The sequence below is a fragment of the Lontra canadensis genome, unplaced genomic scaffold, assembly GCF_010015895.1.
Source record: "Lontra canadensis isolate GAN:19392208 unplaced genomic scaffold, GSC_riverotter_1.0 scaffold59, whole genome shotgun sequence".
NCBI classification, from domain to species: domain Eukaryota; kingdom Metazoa; phylum Chordata; class Mammalia; order Carnivora; family Mustelidae; genus Lontra; species Lontra canadensis.
The window spans coordinates 6,975,458-6,998,919 of NW_022631053.1; the positions used below are offsets into that span (position 1 = coordinate 6,975,458).

The window sequence follows — 23,462 nt, forward strand, 5'->3', positions numbered from 1 at the left end:
TCGACAGTAAAGAACGTTAGTGATAATTCCTAGACCTTCGCAGAAAAAGATGGTCCCTGGACATTGGCCATGACTGAACAATACAAAATAAAGTATTTCTTCCACTCCTTCCCATTACCCTGAATCTGTATTGTTAAATCCCTACACTTTCCAGGGGCCCACACATTTTATTAAAAAAAGTATTTAATCAAAGTCTTTAGTTAGATAAGGCCTTGCAAAAAATTTTCCCAGGGATGTCATATACCACACCTATGGGCTGCTCTGCTTGGCTGTGACCTTTTCTTTCAGAGTTAACAAGTGTTAATTGACTCACCACACAGTACCACGTTCTACCTCAAATGCTGTGAGTCCACACCTCATCAAAACCTAGATGATGCAAGCACTGCCCTCAAGAGCCATGGTCTTGCTGGTTACACGACTTGGACATATGAAACTTATCAGGGGAAATAGAAGACCAGACATTAGACGGTGCTTACTGCATCTTGAAACATGGCAGCAATGGAAATGCTCAGTTTAGGTAGGGGTGAACTCAGGGTGGGCTGGTGTCTCCAGGAAGGCTGGTGGCACTGAATGGAGGCCCCGAGGCAGATGCTGGGATTGGAAAGGCTCAGAAGGATATAGACAGCAGGCTGGGCAGGGGCAGCAGCAAGAACCCCTTGAGGAGGGAGCCCACTCCAGGAGTCAGACTCCAGGGACATTCTGATCTGAAGAAAGCATTGCCTCTGCTTTCCTGGAACTACACTGGCTCTGAAGCGTGTTTGGCTAACCTAGAGTAGGAGTGGTGAGCTATTAGGGAAGCTCTGTAATAGGAGATGTCCACAGGACTCTTTCTGGTGTGTAAGGCTCTCATTAGAAATCATCTGGGTGGTTTCTTCAACACCAGTTTCTTGGCATAGACCTAGCCCAACAACTACGTTCCTGCCTGTCCCTCTCTCCACTTTATTCCTCCCACTGCCCTGTTGGCCCAGGTGTAATTTCTGTGCTGGTCTGGCTGCCATGTTCTCTATGCATGAATACTGGTTTTCACCTTGCACTCCTAACCAGGCTTCATGCAGTGCTTATGTGACATCATGAGCCCCAGACTTGACATCAGAAGACCTGTGGTTAAGGTTCGCTTTGCTGCTTACTGGCTCTGGGACCTTGGGCAGGTTACTGCATGCCTCAGAACTCCTGTGTCTTCATGCATGGACACAATCATGCTCTACTCCTTACTTTATAGGGTGTTTTGAGGAGAAAATGAAGTTCTTTAGCTTAAGGAATAATTTCTAATATTTAAATAGAGTTTACTTTGATCAACCTTCTAAGTGCTTTAGATATGTTAAGCATTTCATTTTATTTTATTTTAAAAGATTTATTTATTTATTTTAGAGACAGAGAGCGCACTAGCAGGGGCAGGGGCAGAGACAGAGGGAGAATCTCTAGCAGACTCCTTCCTGAGCACGGAGCCCTGGGCTGGCCTTAAACCCCAGACCCTGAGATCGGGAACTTAGCCAAAGTTGGAGGCTTAACTGACTGAGCCACCGAGACACCCCATATTAAGCATTTTAATTCTCACAATAATGTTGCAAAGAAGAAACTATTATAAGTACCATTTACATTGGGAAACATAGGCACAGAGAGATTAAGTAATTTCCCAAAGATTACCACACTTACTAAATGTAAGAGCTGGGATTTAAACCCCGGGTCGTCCGGTTCCAAAATCTATTCCCTTAACAACCACATTATACCGTTTATCTAATAACAACATGAGATACCACTTAGCAGGGTAAGGCTTACCATGTGTCTGATACTGGACCAAAGGCCCAATTAACTCATTTAATCCTCACAATAGCCCTTGGAGGTATCTATGAGGCAGGTGCTATTATCAACTGTAGTAAAATGATTTGTAAGAAACCTCTACATACAGGAAGGGAGAATAGATGGGCCTCTTCTTATTCCTCCCGCTAAGTCCAACTGAAACCCTGTCCAGTATAAAACAGTATAAAACAAAGACTGGGAAACTCTGAGGAGTAGAGAGGAGAAGCTAGACCATCTAGGGACCCAGAAATCTGAGGAACAATATGGTGTGAGTTCCCTGGGCTTTGTGTTTTGTCTCATCTATCCAAGACCTGGGGCTGAAAAAGTTGGAAACCTGAAAAGGCCAATGAGTATAATCCCAAAAGGTCCCAAGGGAAGCCTGCTCTTTTGAGCCAAAGGAGCAGCCTAGCAAGACAGAAACGTTTTAGACAATGACTGCTCTACTTCAGCCAGACGCCTCAGAGAAATCTGAGCCCGCTTTTACCCATGGTAGTAAGGCTGAGTGGGGAGCCTGGACTTCTCCCCTTGTGAAGTTTGAACAAGGAGCACAAACTCTCTGCCAAGACTTTCATCCCCCAGGGGTAATGAGCCTCCCTCCATGTAGCAGTGTCAATGGCGATCAGCTGGGGACCTTGGACTTCCATCTCGGTCTGGCAGTGCTGAGGTGCCCCTCCCCATCCCCACTGGGATGGTGTCAGAGGAGGCCTAATGCAGAATCAGGACTCTCACCACTGTGCAGCGGTAGTGAGGGCCCCCAACATTCCCACCATGATGTCAGTGGAGACCATGTGAGGAGCTGTGATGAGGCACCCCTATGCTGCCCAGCTGGGGAGGTATCCGTGGAGGCCTAGTAGGGAGTCAAACCCCACCCTTACCCAGCTGTGAAGAGATAGCCCCCAGCTCGGGCATCAACAAAGGCCAAGTGGAAAACCTGAACTTCTACCCTCAGCAGGCGGTAATGAGGTTCTCCCCTCCTCTTCCCCTGCCCAAGTAGTGTCAGAGGAAGCCAGACATTATGAAGGTTTAAATAAGATCTGGAGTCTCATAACGTGTAATACTCCAAATATCCAAGAAAAAGAAATTGCTCATTATACCAAAGGCAAGGAAGAGCTCAGACTAAACGAAAAAAGACAAGCAATAGATACCAACACCAAGATGATAGAGATATTAGGATTATCTGACAAAAATTCTAAAGCAGTCATCATAAAAATGCTTCTGAGGCTTATTTCACGTAGCATAATGCCCTCTGGGGAGGCCTTTCTTGGAAAGGAAAGGGAAAAGAAGAAAATTAGGTCCCCAGGTGCTCATTTTTCCCTAGTTTTCCCTCTAATATCTTGAAGAAATGTACATACTCTAACAGTTTTCTGAAATACGACGTTCAAATGATTCCCTGAATGTAACCATCAGGATTTCTTTAAATCCATTAACTAATCTCTTAACAATTTGGAATGTATGTTACAGAGGAGTGCCTCTGTAGATATTTCCGTGTTTCTCATGTACTTGCTTTTTCTCCCCATCAACAGCTCATTTTACACAATTTCTCTTCTTTATTTCCTCAAATTTCTTTTTCCAATTTTTTAAGCCAAAGGTAGAATTTAACTATGTGTTACCCCTGAGATTACCAGTCATGGCTTCATGCCGTCCATCCCTTGTGTTTTTTGTCTATTACCTCTGCTCACCTAGATGAATTAGTAAGAACTCTTGCATCTTTTAAGGATCTTGGTGATCACTAACAGTCTCTTGCTTTCCTTCCTGGTTTTGTATCTGTTCCCCACATCTTTCTCAAACTGGAATCTTGCTTTGTCTTTCTTTTCTTCTTTATTTCCATCATGGGATTTTGCTGGTAACCTCTTCCTATCACCCCACTGGAAGCTTATTATTATTTTTATTTCTTGCCCTTGAGAATAAAAGAAGAGAAATATGTTTCAACACCACAATATGCTTTTTTCTTTTTCTAAATCACCTTATAACTAATGTTTCACATCAAGTGCCTTATAGAACAGAAATCTCAAAATCAATTTAAATTTTTTTCTTTACTGAAATGAAGGATGTCAGAATGATTGTATAGAACCTTCTTTCCTATTCTCGAGTACGTCGGAGAAGCTCCTTCTGAACAGGAACAGAATTCAGATATAGTTGGGGTTAACCTGAGGTCTCTGAGGCATCATATATCATGGAGGTCTCCTGTGTCCCGAGACTCTTGTAATAGATGATTTCAATTCCACAACCAGTACCCAACATCAGCACTGAAGTGTGTTGGGGGCAATGTTGGTCGAAATTTAAGTTCCCGTCCTTCATTTTTCTGATGAGGCAGACTCACCCAGAAAGCAGTCTTGAGTAACCCTCATATCTGAGACTGCGAGACTCTGAGGTATTTATTCATGAGATCTGAATTTATTCTCCCAGAACCGGCCACTGATTCAGAGATCAAATTCTACTCAACTCATCCTAAGTGTAAAGAACTTATTTTAACCTCCAGATAGCTTCTGGAATCTTGGGGGAAGTTGGACATACTCTGACAGGAAGTGGGAGCTAGAAAAGTTGAATCCAAAGAGCTCTCATTCAGATCTTTCTCTCTCCTTCCTTCTCTCTATGTAGCCATGTGGTCCCTCATGTACACATTTGCGCTCGTTCTCTCTCCCATTCTCTCTCCCTCTCCCTCTCTTACTCTTTCATTATGGACTTGTGGCTCAAAATGGCCACCAGGCCCAACATTTCATCATTGTCTTCCTGCCCAGCAGCCTCCTCCAGCTGACTCTGTATCTCAGAGTTCTAATTCCAAATCTCTGAGGAAGAAATTGGGCCCCAACATGCTCTTTTAGAGCCATGCCCTAAGCTTCTGGAAAGCCTAGATAGGATTAAATCAGCGACTCTCTGGGATCCAGGGCTTCTCTTTCACCCATGGCAGGAGCAGTGCACAAGATTAGATTATCTTGAATAAAGATGAGGCAATTGTTTTAAAATACTTAAATAGTGTGTTCTATAAGGATTTATTTGTTATATTATTTGTTATATTTTGGGGCAATACTTTTCAATAAAGGTTCGTATTTGCTGTGGAGGGAGAAGTTGTTTTCTTACAATTCAGCCTGAGCCAGATGGGGACCCTTTCTTCTTTCTTACAGTGTGGGAGCTGCTATGCAATTGAGAAGCTTACAGTATTTGGGGGATTGGACTACTGGAAAGAACAATGAATTGATGGTTGGGAATCCAAAGATTATGACAAGGTCCCAATATAATCCTAATTTACTCTGTGATCTTGGCCAAATCGAATCATTTTCTGGGCATCTTTTTTTTTTTTTTTTTTAAATGAGGGGGCTGGTGTTAATCAGTGGTTTTCACATTTTTTAGAGTATGAAAACTTTTCTTAATTTCAAAAAGTTATGGTTACTGCATAATAATGGTGTCAATTTTGTTGCCCAGGGAAAGAAAAAAAAAGCCCTATAATTATATATTTGTTCCAAGACTTTTAATAACTCCAGAATCTCTGGAAGTCCAAATGCCACAAGCTGGAACCACGAGTTTAGCTGACTCTGAGGTCCCTTCTGACTCTGATATTCTGGGATTTAAATCAGGAGAATATGGACTGCTTAGAAAACATTCATTTATTCAAGAGGAAAGCTGACATTCAATATTACCAGATCTGAGAAGTTTTTGAGGGAGATGAATTAAGGCAGACTTCAGGGTCTAAGAATCTTAGCAGAGAGAGAAGATGGGAGGAAGAATCAATACGAATAACTGTGGGAGACTCTGGGGTGACATGACGATGAACAGGGTTACATAATGTAGCGCATGCCAGGAAGAGGATCTGATGCCACAATCACTAACAGAAGGAAGCAGAGGAGAAGGCAATCTCAAGCCCCAGGCAAAGCAGACTGACTCTTCTGGCCTTAAGCGAATATATTGTTTGTTAACATAGTAAGTATAAAATAACACCATAATATAGTAAGATTATATAATAAAATGTATTAATATGTATTATATTAATTAATATTCACTGTTAAAAGGACAGGGACAGTGCAAGTTAACTAAGGAGAGGTTCCCCCCTCCTCCTTAATCACAATCACAGTTGAAATGTTCCTTAAAGCCTTCTGGTTTGACTTCTCTAAGGATTAGTAACAGTTGAGTTGACATCAACAAGTTACTGGCAATGTCTTAGGGTGATTTTTACAATATATGTATAAGAGATATACTCTCAGAAAAATACATTCTTGTAGCTTGTCCTGGCCCTGTCATTTTTATATTTTCAATACTTTGTGTGCTTCATATTAAAAAAGAGATTGATTCTGAAAGACATCCTGCCTCACAGCACTCTTCCTGAACTTGAAAGGAGATCTGAACTTGACAGTATATATTTCCCAGAGTTACATACAGATTTGGGCATTAGGTTGAGGTTATAATGTCAAATTTCTACCCAAATAGTCATCTAACTGCAAGGAGAAGCTTGGCAGGCAAATAGGGCAAATTCTTCAAAATTTTTTAAGGTTAATAATTCTCAGGACTTAAAAAAATCACTAATAGTTTAATTCCCATTTTCTAGAAGCATAGAAGCATAGGAACTTCCTCCACCCCACCCCCCCAGGAAACCCCAAATGTAGGAACTCTAAAAAAAACAAAGTTTCTAAGAAAGTATTGGTTCAAGTATGAATCCAACTGAAGTGTGGTCTGATTCTGAGCAGCTCACAGACTGTAAGAAAAGTAGACCCTTTGCTTTCTCCTTGAAGTTGTAGGCATGTACTTACATAGGAATTCTATTTCCTCTTTTAAGATGATTCAAATCATATTACTTGATTATTCCATGAATATAGTTCACATATTCATGTATTGTGAGTGTTGTGTTCTGTTTTCAGAGTCAAGTCAACTTATAGACAAAGTATGTTTAAAGAACAGAATGGTTTTTAATCTAAACATTGACAATTTTAAGTTGCTGACATAACTGGTAGAAATTGAATGTGGAGACTGGAAGAAGAAGAAAAGACAGTTCCAGAGGGACAGAGAGAGAGAGAGAGAGAGAGAGAAAACAGAGAAAATAATGGGGAAAACTCATCAAAGAAACAGAAGGAAATTTCCCCAAATAAAGGATATGTCTCCAGATTGAAAGGTTGGACTGATTGTTCAGCTCAATTAATAAAAAATATGTCCACCATAAAGCTACAATACTATGAAATTTCAAAACCCCAGGAATGGAGAGAAGATCTCCAAAACTTTCAGACAGAGAAAGAGAAAATCAATGTACATATACAGTGCTGCTTATAAGAGTGGCATTGTTTGTAGCCTTATAAATCTCACTACTCACAGAGAGTTTTTCTTCTACTTGAGCTAATACTGTGGTCCTAAAGGCCTGTCTTTTGAGTTTAACCTCTGATCACTTCCCTCACTGTCTTTTTCCTCACCTGATGCCCCCATTGAAAATATTGCTATAGGTTTCTATCAAATACTCAATACAGCTTGTTCTCCCCTTGCCCATTTCCAGATCCGACGCTGTGACAGATCAAGTGTGGACTAGCCTGGATCTGCATCTTCTTGCTGGTAGAGCCATCTCTGTCGTCATTCTCTCTACTGGGAAATGGTGAGTGTGGATTTTCTCGGCCGAGGCAGCCGACCTCGGTCACCAGGGTACCTGTGGAGACTGGCCCCAGGCTGCTCTTACCACCCCCAAGATGTTGACAACACCTCTTTTTTTTTTAATGCTGGGAGCAGAGTCAATCTACAAACACCATCATGCCTTCATGAGACTTCTCTCTGCCTATTCCCAAGCCATAGACCTGTCCACAGAGCATCACCATCAGGCAGGGAAGGTGGAACACCAAGCATCTGCTTACACGGATAGCCAACACGTGGGTGGGTAGTCACTGTGCCCTACAAGTAAGTACTTAAGGACACAGGCTTGAATTTATATATTTGTACAAGATTAAAGCCCCTTCCTTCCTTTGTTCTGACTCTGCTCTCCCGAATTTCCCTGATATCTCCTTCACGATGGTGATACAATACTACCTACCCCCACAGTCACAGTCCTTTTAGGCAACCACTTCTACTTCTTCCCATTAGCATTTCATTGTTCCATGGGATTTTAGATATTCCTGTGCCCTTCCAGCCTGCAGACACCAGAAAGTGTTCAAATGGTCACGTCTACCATTTCATGTTTGCTACTTAACAAATTACCACTTAGCGGCTTAAAATAGTAATCATTTTTTACAATTTCACAACTCTGCCATTTGGCAATTTGGACTGGGTTCATCTAGGTAGTTCAGGTCAGTTTGCCTGGAGATTGGCTGGTTGGGGCTCCTTATTTGAAATGGCTCATCTCCACTTTACATGGCTTCTCTTCTTCCAGCAGGCAATCTTCCCCACCGCCCCCACCACCTGGTAACTGCATTGTTCCAAGGACAAAATATAGAAAGTTGCAAAGGCTGCTTTTCCTCCCCAGTTTTATTGACAAATAATTGGTATACACCACTGTGTAAGTTTAAGGTCTATAGCATGATGGTTTAATTTATATATATCGTGAAATGATGATCACAATAGGTTTAGTTAACATCCATCTTCTCTTATAGACACAATAAAAATAAAAACAAATTCCTATGATGAGAATTCTTAGAATCTACTCTTTTAACAATCTTCCTATATATCATATAGCAGTGGAGCTATAGCTCTCATGTTGTACATTCCATCCCTAGGACTTATTTATCTACTTACTGGAAGTTTGAACTCTTTGACCACCAATTCCACATGCCCTCTCCATCTCAGGTAAACACAGTCTTTTTCCAGATTTCTTTTCCTATGAATTTGGTTTAAAAAAATTTTTTTTATTAGAGTCTTCATGTAATTGAGATCATAGAGTATTTGTCTTTCTCTGTCTGACTTATTCCACTTAGCATAATTTCTTCAAGGTCCATCAGATGATAAGGTTTCCTTGGGTTTTTTAGGGCTGAATAATATTCCATTGTGTATACACACACACTCATGCACATACTCAAACCCACACCCACACTGCATCCTTTTTTTTTTAAAATATTTTATTTATTTATTTGACAGAGATCACAAGTAGGCAGAGAGAGAGGAGGAAACAGGCTCCCCGTGGAGCAGAGAGCCCGATGCGGGGCTCGATCCCAGGACCCTGGGATCTTGACCTGAGTCGAAGGCAGAGGCTTTAACCCACTGAGCCACCCAGGCGCCCCAGTGTCTTCTTTATCCATTCATGCAACATGGACACTTAGGTAATTTCCATGTCCTGGTTATGCTAAAGAATGCTGCTATGAACATGTGGATGCAGATATCTTTTCAAGTTCATGTTTTCCATTTCCTTTGGATATATTCCCAGAAGCGGAATTGCTGGATCATACAGTGTTCTATTTTTAATCTTTTGAGGAACTTCCATACTGTTTTTCATAGTTGCACCAATTTCTAATTCCACTGACAGTACCCAAGTTTTCCCTTTTCTCCACATCCATGCCAGCACTTGTTATCTCCTGTCTTTTTGATGATGGCCATTCTATCAGGCATGAGGTAATATCTCCCTGTGACTTTAATTGGCATTCCTTAATGACTAGTGATATTGAGTATCTTTTCAGGTACCTGTTGGCCTTTTGTACTTTTTCTTTGGAAAAACATCTAGTCAGGTCTTTTGACCATTTTTTAGTTGGATTATTTGTATTTTTTGATATCGAGTTGTAGGATTTCTTTATGTGTTTTGGTATCATCCCCTTATCAGATAGGTGGTTTACAAATATTTTTCCCATTAGGTAAGTTATTTTTTCACTTTGTTGATAGTTTCTTCTGCTGTGCAGAAGTATTTAGAAGATTTTAGTTTGATGCAGTCTCAACTGTTCATTTTTTATTTTGTTGCTTTGCTTTAGGTGTGACTTCCAAAAAATCACTACCAAGACCCATGTCAAGGAGTTTCCCTCCTGTTTTCTTCTAGGAGTTTCAAGGTCTTTAACTGATGTTTGTGAGCAGTGTAAATAGGAGTCTGGTTTCATTCTGTTACATGTGAGTATCTAGTTTCCCCTGCACCATTTATTTTATTTATTTATTTTTTAAAATATTTTATTTATTTATTTGACAGACAGAGATCACAAGTAGGCAGAGAGGCAGGCAGAGAGAGAGAGGGAGAAGCGGGCTTCCTGCTGAGCCAAGAACCTGATGTGGGGCTTGATCCCAGGACACTGGGATCATGACCTGAGACGAAGGCAGAGGCTTTAACCCACTGAGCCACCCAGGAGCCCCCCCCTGCACCATTTATTAAAGAGACTCTCTTTTCTTCATTCGGTATTTTTTGCTCTCTTGTCAAATATTAATTAGCTGTATATGCTGGGTTTATTTTTGAGCTCTCAATTCTGTCCCATCAGTCTATTTGTCTGTTTTTATGCCAGTACCATACTATTTTAATTACTGCAGCTTTATATTATAGCTTGAAATCAAGAAGTGTAATGTCTTCTGCTTTGTTCTTTGTCAGGAATTCTTTAGCTATTTGAGGTCTTCTGTGATTCCATATAAATTTAGGAGCATTTTTCCTATTTCTATAAAAAGAGTTCCATTGGAATCTTCATCAGGACTGCCTTGAATCTATAGACAGCTTTTGGTAGTGCCAACATTTTAACAATACTAATTCTTCCAATCCATGATCATGGGATACCTTTTCATTTATTTGTGTCTTCTTACATTTCTTTCATCAGCTGAGTCTCCAGGCCATTCCATACTTAAGGGGACCTTATCTCTTGTTTGGAAGAACTATGCAGTATTATGGTTATTTTTATAATGTAACATAATGGAAAGTAGAGAAGGAGAGGGAAGGGAAAATTTTATTTCTCATTTTTATCATTCTGTTTTTTTTTTAATTTTTAAAGTCCTGTATGTCTACACATTATTTTATAATAATAATGATAATAATAGTAAAACTGGATTACAGATATTTTATGTGTTACTTAAATTACACACCAGGATAATAATCTTCTGATATTTTGAGGGATTCATGATTATGAGTCAAAACACCTAATTCAAGGTACATCTTCAGACCTCTTTTAACTATAAGGCCAAGTAATGGCAGATTTCATGAACTCTTCAACATGGAACTCAGTACATAAATGCTTAACAAATGTTTGTTGAATCTGAATGAGAAGTTGGGAGCAAAAGTAACATGTGAATTAGGGGAAAGTAGCCTTAAGATCTGTCCTATTAATTCATTGTTTATAATCTACTTTTATCATGGAAACTTGGAATTTAATGAGCAAAAAAAGAGATTTCATTCAGCTTCCATGCACTTGCAATGTGGGCTATTATTGGATGGAATAACAGCATGTCCATTGTTGTATGTAATAGTAGTTGGGAATTATAACCCAGGGCAGAATCAAGAAGGTCCTTAAACTTTAGTTTTGTAAGCCACCAGTTTATTTAAGAAATCATGTATCTTTATAAATGCCAACAATGTTCCTCAGCTATTTCAAGTGGGACCTTGGAGAAGCACCAAAACGAGCTATATCTTAACTTCCTTTCTTTAGCATCTGCAACACAAATTAGCAAGAAGCAGAAAGTGACCTCTTAATTTTGTTTAATAGACCCCATATTCAGTTTGGTCTGATGCTCTTACCAGTCCTTCTGTTTCTCCAAATTAAAAAATTGATAAACAGAAACAATAAGAATACATTAGAGAAATTCTTGCAGATTCTTAATCTAAATATATTTTCCTAAGTCCCACTTGTAAGCAACTGTACAAGTAGGCTGGCTATTTACTTAATGACCGTTAGAAGCCATCCTGACCCTTCCCAGGAAGGTCAAAGAGCAGCCTGTTATTTGGATGCCTAATTTAATTGGACAAAGGAAATTGCTTTCATCATTTTTACTTTGCCCTTCCTAATTGGATTGAATGTCAACTTTCCACGCGATGTTCCCCAACATACACTCATGCTCCTAATGCAACCAGATTAGATCAATCTGCATCTGTCTTCATTGTACCCTGGGACTGCATAAACTTTGGATACATATTTATTTTGTGGATTTCATTTCCATGTTAATTAGAATTCAGGTTCCTGGAATTTCCATTCTAAGTATGATAATCTTCTTATAGTCAGCATGATAGAAATAGCTGCATTTGTTTACTTTATGAAAGATGGTGTTTCTTGCTCAGATGATCATTGGATATGTACTTTATAGACCAAAGATTATGCCTCCATTCCTTCTTATAGATTTATCAGAATATATTAATTTATCGAGAACTTTCAAACTCAATTTTATTAGGTCACTATGTTTTTTGGAAGGCATAATGAACAATAAAATTATTGGGAAACCATACTTACTAATATATATCTCATTTCTTTTTTTTTTTTCTACTGTAATCTTTGCTCTCTCTCCAAGTAGGCTTTTAAAAAAACATTAACTCTTTTCCTAACTATAAAAGTTATACAACTTGGGGTCCCTTGGTTAAGCATCCAACTCTTGGTTTCAGTTCAGATCTTGATCTCATTGGTTGTGATATTAAACCCGGAGTCTGGCTCCGCGTTCAGTAGGGAGTCTGCTTGAAGATTCTCTCCCTCTACCCCTCTCCCTACTCTGTCTCTAAAAATCAATCCATCAATCAATCTTTAAAATAAGAGTTATACATGTCAAGTGCTGAAAACCTGGAAAACAGATAATTCTATTATTGTTAACATTTTGGTGGCTTTCTTTCCATATACATGCAATAGATTTTTGTAAAATGTTATTACTCTAGGTAGATAAATATGATCTCAGTCCCAAAATGTTTTTTTTTTCAACAGCCATCCTTCTAACCTAATCAAGATTTATTAGACAATCAGGGTGCCTGGCTGGCTCAGTTGGCAGAGCATGTGACTCTTGATAGATCTCAAGGTCGTGAGTTCAAGCTCCACATTCGACATAGAGCTTCCATTTAAAAAAAAAAAAGAAAAAGAATTTATAGACAGTAAAATAAAACAGATTATTTCATCCAACATTAAACATATACTAAAGATTTACTGAATTACTATTTGTCACTCACTTTGATGGGTAAGAAGGACACAAAAATAAGTAAGACACATGCCTGCTTTGAAAAAGTGTAAACTACAGAAAAAACAGAGTCAAATAATTATAATATAAGGTACACTGTGATAATATTATTAACCATTTACTGAGTACTAAGTATATACCAGCTACCTTCTAGTCCTCATAACACCTCTGTGATGTGGGGACTATTACTCTCCTCATTTTACAGATGAGGAAACAGACTGAGAGATGTTAGGTGTTGTGACCCAAACCACACAGCTAGTCAGCAAACAGAACTGGAATTCGAATCCAGCAACAGGGTTCAGGCCAGGCCCTCCATCACTCTTTGCCAACATAGGAGAGCACTCCAATGGAACATATCTTTATAAAGGAATATATGAAACTCTTTCAGAGTCTTCTTGACATGATATATAGATTCAAGTCCCCCACAGGGTGGTGCTAGGGTAGCTCACTTTCATCTTCTTAAGAGAAGGGACGGGCAGTAGAACATTCATCGTTGAGCCTGTAGATCTAAAAAAGAGGTCCTATTGTTGCAGTAATGGAAAGGACAAGAACATCAAATAGTCAGGTATTTTGCCACATGAAGGGTCTGGGTTCATTTTTGCTGAGATTATAGAGAGCGAGCACAGGGCAGTTTTATTGTTGGTCTGTGCCCAGGGCACACTCTGCACCCCTCCCCTCGACATGTGTCCCACAGTAAAGGAGATAGGGAGGCATGAGGACCGCTATTATACATACAGGTTTCCAGGGATGATGTCTCTGATGAGGTACCATTTGAGCAGAGACCTGAGGAAAGAGAGAGAATGAACCACACCACTCTCTGGGGACTCCAACAAGCACAAAGACTCTGAAGACAGAATATGGCTGGTATGTTCAAGGAATGGCAAGAAGCCAGGTGGCCAAAGCAGAAGAAGGGAAGGGGGTACAAGAGCTGATGAGGTGAGAGGAGCAGCAAGTCCCGAGGTGGGGGACAAACACGTGAACTTTGGAGGTGTGTAGTACCTGTTTCTGTCATGTTCCTCCACACTAGGTGACCTGAGCTCTGGCCTGGTGATTCCAGAGCCTTTCCCACCACAGTCTCCCCTTCTGCAGAAGGACTTGGTGAGGCAATCAGATAAGCACTCCTGTCATCAGCATGACAGGAGGAAAATAACCACCCATGGTGATAACATTTAACCAAGCTAAACAGTATAAGATAACCTTCATTTCCAAAGCTGACGAGCAAAATTACAGGATTCAGCTGTAAGGGGGAGGGGGCAAAGAAGCTCGAGATCATTATTTCCACATCTAACATTAGCATCTGGAAAACACAGTATGTCTGTAAAATGACAATGCCAAAGATACCCATCGTGTGTGTGTGTGTGTGTGTGTGTGTGTGTGTGTGTGACACCAGCACCCACACAAAACAGGAATCACTTCAGAGAGTAGAAAGGAAGACATTGTTTTCTGAATGGTCATATCAGATGGACATAACGGAGTGTTAGCCATGTAGCAGACCAGGCTACCATGACGTCATTTGTTGAAATTACTGATAAAGGTCATTGGAAAGTATCAGCTAACCTGAAGGAAAACATGAGTAGCCTTTCCATTCTTCTTCTCTTTCAGAGAAGAAAACATTCTTTGCCTGAAGAAATACTCCCTTATGTAAATCAAGCAGCAAGGGTGGAGATGGAAGGAGTAAATGTAGGAGTCAGAATCCATCCCAGGAGATCTTGAAAGACATTCTATTTGTTTCTGCCTCCAAGTTGTTTACCAGCATTCTTGGCTTCCAATAGACCTAGGTTGGAATCCTGTGCTTCAGGTACTTGTGAGGCCTGAGGCAAGCTCCCGAACATTTTTAAATTTCTGTTTTCTCATTCGGTAAACCCAGACAACAAGAGAGCGTAATCCATAGGTCTGTGGTGAGGATTATATGAGAAAATATATGTTAGCTAGGGTGCGGTATTGGGCACGTGGCAGGTGGTCAATAAATGCTGGCTATTTGTATTATAACTGAGAGAAAATTACTGAGAAAGATTTATCAGAGGGAAAAAGCATTTTAAGAATAAGGGGAAATTGTCAACTTTAAGAATCATTGTTAGTTTCCTAGGATTCATCTAACATACACGTATCTGTTTTATTTATTTATTTATTTATTTATTTAAAAGATTTCATTTATTTATTTGCCAGAGAGAGAGAGAGAGAGAGCACAGGCAGGCAGAGTGGCAGCAGAGGCAGAGGGAGAAGCAGCCTCCCCGCCGAGCAAGGAGCCCGACGTGGGACTCAATCCCAGGACGCTGGGATCACGACCTGAGCTGAAGGCAGCCGCTTAACCAACTGAGCCACCCAGGCGTCCCCATGTATCTGTTTTAATGCTTAGTTTATGTGAACTTTTTAAAAAATGAGTTTATTCAATATAGAGCTTTTCAGAATACATTTGGTTTTCAATTTCATAATATGTTAAAATCAGGGAAAATGTGAATTATCATTTAAGAAAGGCACACATCATAAAATTTAAATGATAATAATATTTTAAAAGCAAACATTTCTTTTTATATTACCAATAGAAATACAACAAAATCTTATTTATATGGAACCATGAGTAAATGAAGAATACATACCATGTAAGTAAAATTCTCAAATTACTTAAACCAAACCCCTAAAATAAAAACTTGAAAAATACTTTTATGTTATTGTATCTATTATTTATGATGACACAGGCATAGGCCTACATATAATATTTTATGTAGTTGGCCATTTGGACAATATTCTTTTTTCTTCGTATTTTCTCATTGACTTTGGTTCGTTAACCTGGACATGAATTATTGCACAATGCTGAAACGGGAACTGCCCTCAGGAGCTAATAAAGAGCTTGTAAGATAGAAACTCACCAGTCCAAATGGCCTGGCACCAAAGAATTTTTCAAAAACTACAATTGAAATTCCTTTTAAGTACTTTCAGGAAGGAAAACTTTTCCTTGACCCTCTTACGGTCCCTGGCTATGCCTAAAGATTAAACTGGCCGAGACAGATAAATGGGAGAAAATCATACAAATGTGTTTAATGTATGTTTTCTGTGACACGAGAGGCTTCATAAGGAAATGAAGACCTGAAGAAAAGGTTAAGCGTGGACATTTTTTATACTAGGTTTAGTGAAGAGGAGAAAGTAATGGAAAAAAGTAATAGAACAAAGGAGCATGAGGTAAGGGCAGTAAACTGGGAGAAAATAGCAAAGTCTGTTCATTTGGCTTCCTGCCATCTTTGGAGAGGAGGGTGGTCCTTTCCTCCAAGTATAGGGAGGGGACCTCTTACAAGTGCTTCTGCTTATAACCTGCTATAACCTGCTTCAGGTAAGAAGGGGTGGGGCACGTCAGAGAGCCCTTCCTGTACCTGTTTTTTTCTCAAATTCTTCAGCTTAAAATATTCAATATGCCAATTCAATATGCATTTTGGAGTATGTTCTGAACCCTGCCAACATCCTTTTTCTCTGGCCAAAAAGAGGAGAAAAATAAACTTTTTTGAAAAACAAATGGGAAAGGGGAGCTGCTCAGAGGCCCCGCTCTGTGTTCTACAGGGCCATCACACTTTCAGCTTCTCTGATCCAGAATTCAAGGATGATGATGTGCCTTCCAGAACATTCCCAGTTCTCATTTCCAAGCTTCCTCCAACCCAACTATTTAGAAAGGCCTTTTCCTGTGGTATGACTCACTAACATGGAATGTAGCTGGCTGAGGGAGGATTCTGACTTTCTTCCCAAGTCTTAGAATCCTGTCAACGTGGAAATCTGAACCGATAATCACAGGCCAGCATGTATCATTTCCATGACCATGAACTACTCCTATCATTAGTAAAGTGTCTGTGGCTTTTTAAAGGTAGCAACATAGCAGATAGTGAATGTATCTTAGTTGAATTGAGTTAGAGGTTATCTTTCTCTCCACGAGAAGTCCAATAAGATAATACTGTGAACACTTTATTATAGATATTCAATCATTGAAATAAAATAGACTAATTCCTTGAAGAATACAAACTACCAAAACTCAGTCAAGAAGAAACATATATTATCTTATAATTATTAAAGAAATTGAATTTACAGTTTCAGAAGCTCTGGAAAAAAAAGTTTCCAGACCTTGATGTTTTCACTGGAGAATTTGACCAAACATTTAATGAAGAAGAAACACCATTCTACATAATCTTTTTTAGCCAGTAAAAAAGGAGAAAATACTTCTTAATTCATTTTTTGAGGTCCATATCACACTGAAACCAAAATCAGACAATAAGGCAACCAAAGAAAACAGACCAGTATACCTTACAAACATAGATAGAAAATCCTCAAAACAATGTTAACAAGTTAAATCCAGCATTATTTTAAATGAATAACAAACATACTATGGCTAATTGGGATTTATCTCAGGAATACAAAGCTGGTTCAATATTCAAAATCAATCAACACAGTGCAGCATTTTTTTTTTTTTTCAGGCAGTCACTGTGTTTTAAACACAGCACACAACAAGATACCCAAGCACCATTCATGAGCCTGAGTCATGGGTTTCAGATGGGAGCTGGGTTCATTTATAAATAGCCTGTGTATGTCAAACAGAAGAAAAGAAGGGAAGTTTAGCATATAAGGTGGAAATCATTGTGCCCAATTTAAACATAAAAATCTCAGGCTTGTTATATTTACAACGCCTTAGAACAACTCCTCCCCCAAAAGAGAGCATGTCAAATGGAAAATTCTAAATAAGCTAATGTCCTCACGTTGAACTAAATAGAACGAATGATGTGGCATCAGAAAATGAGGCTCTAATTGTTATCTCACTTCCTGGTCTTGGGATATACAGAGAAGGCACTGTGGCTTTTGTTGACTTGGACGTTTGAGGTCCTTAAGGGAAGGCAACTTTGACGATATTGACTGATCATTTTGCATTCATTGATTCTGTGATGGTTTTGGGTTGATGGCAGAGGAATAGTTTGTGGTGGCAAAGAACTAACACTTCGAACATGTTGTCAATGTTTTAAAAAATCATTTTTTGGGGCGCCTGGGTGGCCCAGTGTGTTAAAGCCTCTGCCTTCGGCTCAGGTCATGATCCCAGGATCTTGGGATCGAGCCCCGCGTCGGGCTCTCTGCTCAGCGGCAAGCCTGCTTCCTTCCTCTCACTCTGCCTGCCTCTCTGCATACTTGTGATCTCTCTCTCTCTCTCTGTCAAATAAATAAATAAATAAATACTCTTAAAAAAAAAAAGAAAAAAATCATTTTTCCTCCTACTTCCCACCTCCCCTGTGACTTTGGACATATCTTATTATCCAGGTGAAAAACACATGATCATATCAATTGACATAGAGACAGCATTTGACAAACCTCAACATCTATTCATGATAAAAAATATATATATTTTTTATAGCAAAACAGGACTAGAAGGAAACTGCCCCAAGCTGATAACGGGTGTCTGTAAAAACCCACGGCTAACATCATACTGAATGAGAAGGACTGAAAGTTTTTCTAAGATCACTAATAAGACAAATGTAATTTTTATGTGTGTGTACTTAGGTGTGAAACTCTAAAGCAAAGCAAAGAATTATTCTTCAAGCGAGGCTGGTGGTAACCTCTGGAAGGGAAGAAGAGAGGCAGTTGTAACTGAGACGGGACACGCAGGGGTCTTCTGTATCCTGGCAACAGTCTATTTCTTGACCTAATGGTGGTTTTACGGTGTTCACATCACAACAACTTGTTGAGTTGTATATATGTTTTATGTACTTTCTACATTTGCATGTATTTCCCAGTAAAATGTTACAGACGAAATGAATATTTTCAGAAATTTTAAATGTTAGCTTCTTTAGAAAAGAATAATTTGGTACCTTACTCCTCATAACTCCCTATGCTTTTAATATGAACACTAACAGTTAATAAATATTTGAAATAAACAATTGCCCTCTGGAGCTTTTATGGCAATCACACCAAAATCATGGTTTTAACCACTTGGCCTGGAACTTGTTTAACTTAGTTACAGTTTTCTTGGCTGCACAGTGTGGGGAAGGGGAAGGTAGAACAGCTCCTAGGGATGCGGGTAGCCTCCCTCTCCCCCACCTCTCCCCTACCACCCCGCACTGGGCAGAGCAGAGGGACATTAGCCAGCAGTCTTCTTATACTGTTCTCAGCTTCAATCCAAACCCTTCAGATTAAAAAACAATGTTAAAAATTGGCCTTAATTACCTAAAAGTTTTTTATATAATATCCTTAGAGGATTATTTATAGCAAAGCCATTTAATATCATTAAGATAATTCCTTGTGCGTTAAAAAAAAACTTGAGATCCAGTGATGGTTCAAAATGTCTTTCCTAATTTTTTAGGTTTCACCTGCTTAAATAGTGCTGAAAATAAAAATTTGGAACAAGGGGATAGTAGGAATTTTGAAAAACAAGCATGGATAGAAATTAAAAATGAGTAAAAGTCCCATAACGAAATCCATACTTGTATCAGTACTATGGAGAAAACATAAAGCCATATACATAGGCTTCAGCAAAAGTGCATATAATAATCTCAAATCTTTTTTCCCAGAATTGGAAAAAGTGACTTAAGACTTAAATTTTGAATTTTTATTATGAACACTGGTTTACTCTAAAATTTAAAAAAATCTTACTTCAGGAGAGGCCTGGGGGTTTTCTAAAGTATATGTGTAGTAGACTATCTTTGAGTTTTGTTACACATGATTAACTTTTAAATGCATAGGTAGTAAAAAAGTAGAATTCCTTTCTTGGTGATTCCTGTTCATCTTTTCTATAAAAGATGTTCCTCATCTATTTCTTATTCACCCAATTAATCTCATTCATTTGCTTAATAAATATGGAGCATCTAATATGTGAAACACTCTTCTAGGTGTATATCAGAAAACAAAGCAGACACCATTTCCTGCTCTTATGGAGCTTGTCTATGGAGGAAGGAGACAACAAGAAAAATTAGTAAGTATGTTGTACAATATATAAGAAGGTAGTAAGGGCCATGGGGGAAAACTAGAACAGGTGATAAAGGTCAGCCATGCTGGGGCAGGGACTGGGAGGTGGGAACTTTTGGCAATGGTAAACAAGGCAATCAGAGTAGAACTCATTTGAAGAAGATGCTTAACAGAAGGGAATGAGTAAACCATGTAGATATTTGGAGGAAGAACATTCCAGATGGAGGAAACATCAAGTGAAGAGGCTCTGAGGCCAGGGGGTTGCTGCAGTGTTGAAGGAAGAGCATGGAGTCCATGATGGCCAGAGCAGAGGGAGCAAGTGGGACAGCAGTCAGAGATGGAAGGGGGATCTTGTGCAGCATTGGAAGGACTCTGCCGTCCACCCTGAATAAGATAGGACCCATCGGAAGGTTCGTGGTCTAGTTGGGTTTTGACAGGATTATTCCGGCTGCTTTGCTTGAAAATAGACTGTAGGACACAAGGGTAGAGGCATAGTGACCTGTTAAAAGGCTATTAACGATAATCCCGGTGGGATGTGATGGTGGTCAGACCACAGTGTAACAGTGGGAGGCAGGATTCCCAGTGGAAGAGTGGAATTGTTCTCCATTGACATGAGGAAAAGTATGGATAGAGGAGGGATGGAAAAGATTAGTTCAGTTTCTGACATGTCTAATGAGATGTTTGCTTGCTTATTTATTTATTTTTATTTAAATTCAATTAATCCCAGTATAGTTAACACAGCGTTATTAGTTTCAGAAGTATGATATGGTGATTCAACGCTTCCATACATCACCTGGTGCTCATCACCGTGCCTCCTTCATCCCCTCCCCTCTTTCACCCATCCCCCCCCAACCCCAACTTCCCCTCTGGTAACCAACAGTTTGTTCTCTATAGTTTAGAGTCTGTTTCTTGGCTTATCTATCTCTCTCTCTTTTTCTTTCCTCATTTGTTTTGTTTCTTAAATTCCATATATGAGTGAAATCCCACAGTATTTGTCTTTCTCTGACTGACTGACTTTGCTTAGCATAACATACTCTAGTTCCATCCACATTATTGCAAATGGCAAGATTTCATTCTTTCTGTGCCTCAGTAATATTCCATTGTATAGATAGACCACCTCTTCCTTATTCATTCTTCTGTGATGGACCCTTGGGCCACTTCCATAGTTTGGCTATTGTAAATAATGTGTCTATAAAAACAGGGGTGCATGTATCTCTTTGAATTAGAGAGGAACATTCTCATCATGGAGACTAGAAGTCATCATCAAAATGGATCTGTATGAGCAAACTTTCTAAGGGGACCTTCATCTTCCTTCATTTTCCCTATATATTCCCTCGTCATTTTCCCATTATTAACTGCCCAAATCTCTCTGTCTTGTCACTTCTCCACAAATATATTGTTTTCTTTGCTTAAAAAGTATGTAAGTTCTCAGTTCTAAGTGCTTCTTGGGATCACCATTTTCCTTGAGACTCCCATGTGCACTTAAAAATAGTAAATAAAATGTGCATGTTTTTCTCCTACTCAGCTGAGTTTGAACCTGAGCTAGAGACTTGGTCCGCTGTTTCCAAGTTGACTGCTCTTTCTTCTACCCTGTGCTTTCCTTATGCACAGGTGCCTTAAAATCTATTTAAGCAGGATTCCTTAATGTTTCTAGTTAGCTGGTAAACCTATTGTTGATAGATTCTTGTCAGGTTTGCGGGGGGGATATGGAGCACATTGTCCCTTATCCTCCACCACCAGCAACTCTAAACTGGGCTACTCCCAATCCCAGGGTAGATTCTTCCCTGAGAGTAAACTAATTCCCTATTCCCAGGGCCTGGGGTCTGGTTTTCCTGAGAGGGTGCATGTGAGAGCTTTAGTGCCAGTTGTAAAGGTAGAGGGCACAGTGCCCAAGATTGTCCTCACTTCTGACACCAACTGTAAGTTCAAGGGCACCCCAAACCACCGTCTGTTTTGGCATTTTCTAGAAAGACTCATGGGACTCTCTGAAAGCTGGTTTATCCACAGGTACTCTTTATTACAGAGGAAAGACCGAGATAAAGTCAGCCCAAGGAAAAGACACACAGGGCAGAGTCCAGGAGGGTTCCAAATACAGAGCTTCTGTGGGCTTTCACCCAGGGAGGTGAGTTGTGTTGTATGACATTAACGTGTGACAATTCACACAGGGTCTTGCCAACCAGGAAAGCTCACCTCATCCTCAGTGTTCAGTTTTTCTTGGGGCTCCGTTACACAGGCAAGATGGACTGATAACATGTTGTTGACTTCAGTCTGCAGGCCACTGATACTGGGAGACCCAAAGCCTTGACCCCAAGTCCTGTTGGTCTTTCCGGGACGGCCAACTCCTTCCCCCCATCTAAATCACATTGTTAGACCCTCCACTGTCCCCCAGTAGAATAACACCAGAGATTACCCACTAGCAGCCAGGAACAAAGGTCAGACCTCCTCAGAGGGTGGTTAATTCCTCACCCCACAGTGCAGCTGACATTTCTTTGCTTCCTGTGTAGTTAGGAAGAGAGCTCAAGAGCTTTAGCTCAGGGGACCAGACTTTTTGAAGAGAGAGCTCACTTTGGCTGTGCCTGAAAGGCCCTGCTCTTCAGTTCTCCAAGGGAAAATGAGCCCACCCCACACTGGGAAACAGCTCTTAACCAATCAGCGGCACAAACAGCATACTCCAGGAGGCCTCAGATCTCTAATCAGCAACTTGAATCATGCTGAGGAAATTGCCCTTAATGTGTCATCCAAATTTTATGTAGCCCTAAATGTTTCATTTAAATGTAAAACAAAGATAACAGAGTGTATCCTAGTGAAATGTGTCCCTCTTCCAATCAGGCTGTTCTTTCCCTGGCACTCAAAATTCAAATCCTGCTGAGAAATTATCCTGCATCACCTTCCCAACTAGCAAAACTCCCATCAGAGAGAGCCAACTATTTTTGAAATCTTCAGAGCATTTCAAATACAATGGCACTCAACGATGGAGAACCTTCTTGGGGACAGGCACTAGACTCGTTGTGGAGAACACAGAGGTGTATCAGTGGTGCATCCTGTCCTCCGGGATCTGGCAAGGTCAAGGAGATGCCCATGGAAATAACCCAAGGCAGGTGGGAGAAATGGCACCACACAAACTTACAGGGAAAGAAAGTGAGAAGTTTCTTCCTCAGAGCCTGAGACATAGGCCCATGTCTTGTCCTTTCTGAGACTGAGAAGACTTTCTCTGTTATCTAATCCTGCAACATCTGTCTTACTTTGAAATCAGGTCTCTTTGTGGAAACTCCAGCTGAAAAGTCCACTATGGAGCAATTGCATTCGTTGGAATGCATTTCTACCAGGTGTCAGGTTTTCTTAGCCTTCGCCTTCCTCTAGACCTCTCAGGGTGTCAACATGGCCTCTGGAGGAGGGCACTGACTGAAAGGCAGCGTGAGGGTTCAAATGAAGCCCTGGAGCTTTGTCAGTGGAGCCAAGTCATGGCTATGAGCTCTGGAGAATTGCAAAACACAGAGAAGTTTGTGTTTCTGGGAAGACAAGACCAAGCACCAAGCAGTTAGCTGAGATGCTCCCTTCTTTGCGGGCTTAATGAATGATACAATTAAGTTCACAGGTACAGTGTGAACTGTTTTATTTATTAAATTTCTCATAGGCATTTCCATGTTAAATGACCTTTTTGAAAAGCCAAGAAGTAGTTTCATTATTTTAGTAATATTACATGTGGTTAGGGTGGGAGTGGGATGGGGCCAGGTGGAGCTAGTGCTGAC

At 40.0% G+C, this 23,462-nt stretch overlaps 1 long non-coding RNA gene across 2 annotated transcripts; it reads left to right on the forward strand.

The window, feature by feature from the left end:
• The first annotated feature begins 7,165 nt into the window (after nt 1-7,165).
• LOC116879036 lies at nt 7,166-22,742 on the forward strand. 2 transcript variants are annotated; one of them, XR_004384947.1, is made up of 4 exons: nt 7,166-7,363; nt 8,472-8,541; nt 19,638-19,720; nt 22,218-22,742. It is a non-coding gene; the product is annotated as an uncharacterized LOC116879036 (long non-coding RNA). The 2 variants fall into 2 exon arrangements; XR_004384946.1 differs by having other exon boundaries at nt 22,543-22,742.
• Nucleotides 22,743-23,462: the final 720 nt, after the last annotated feature.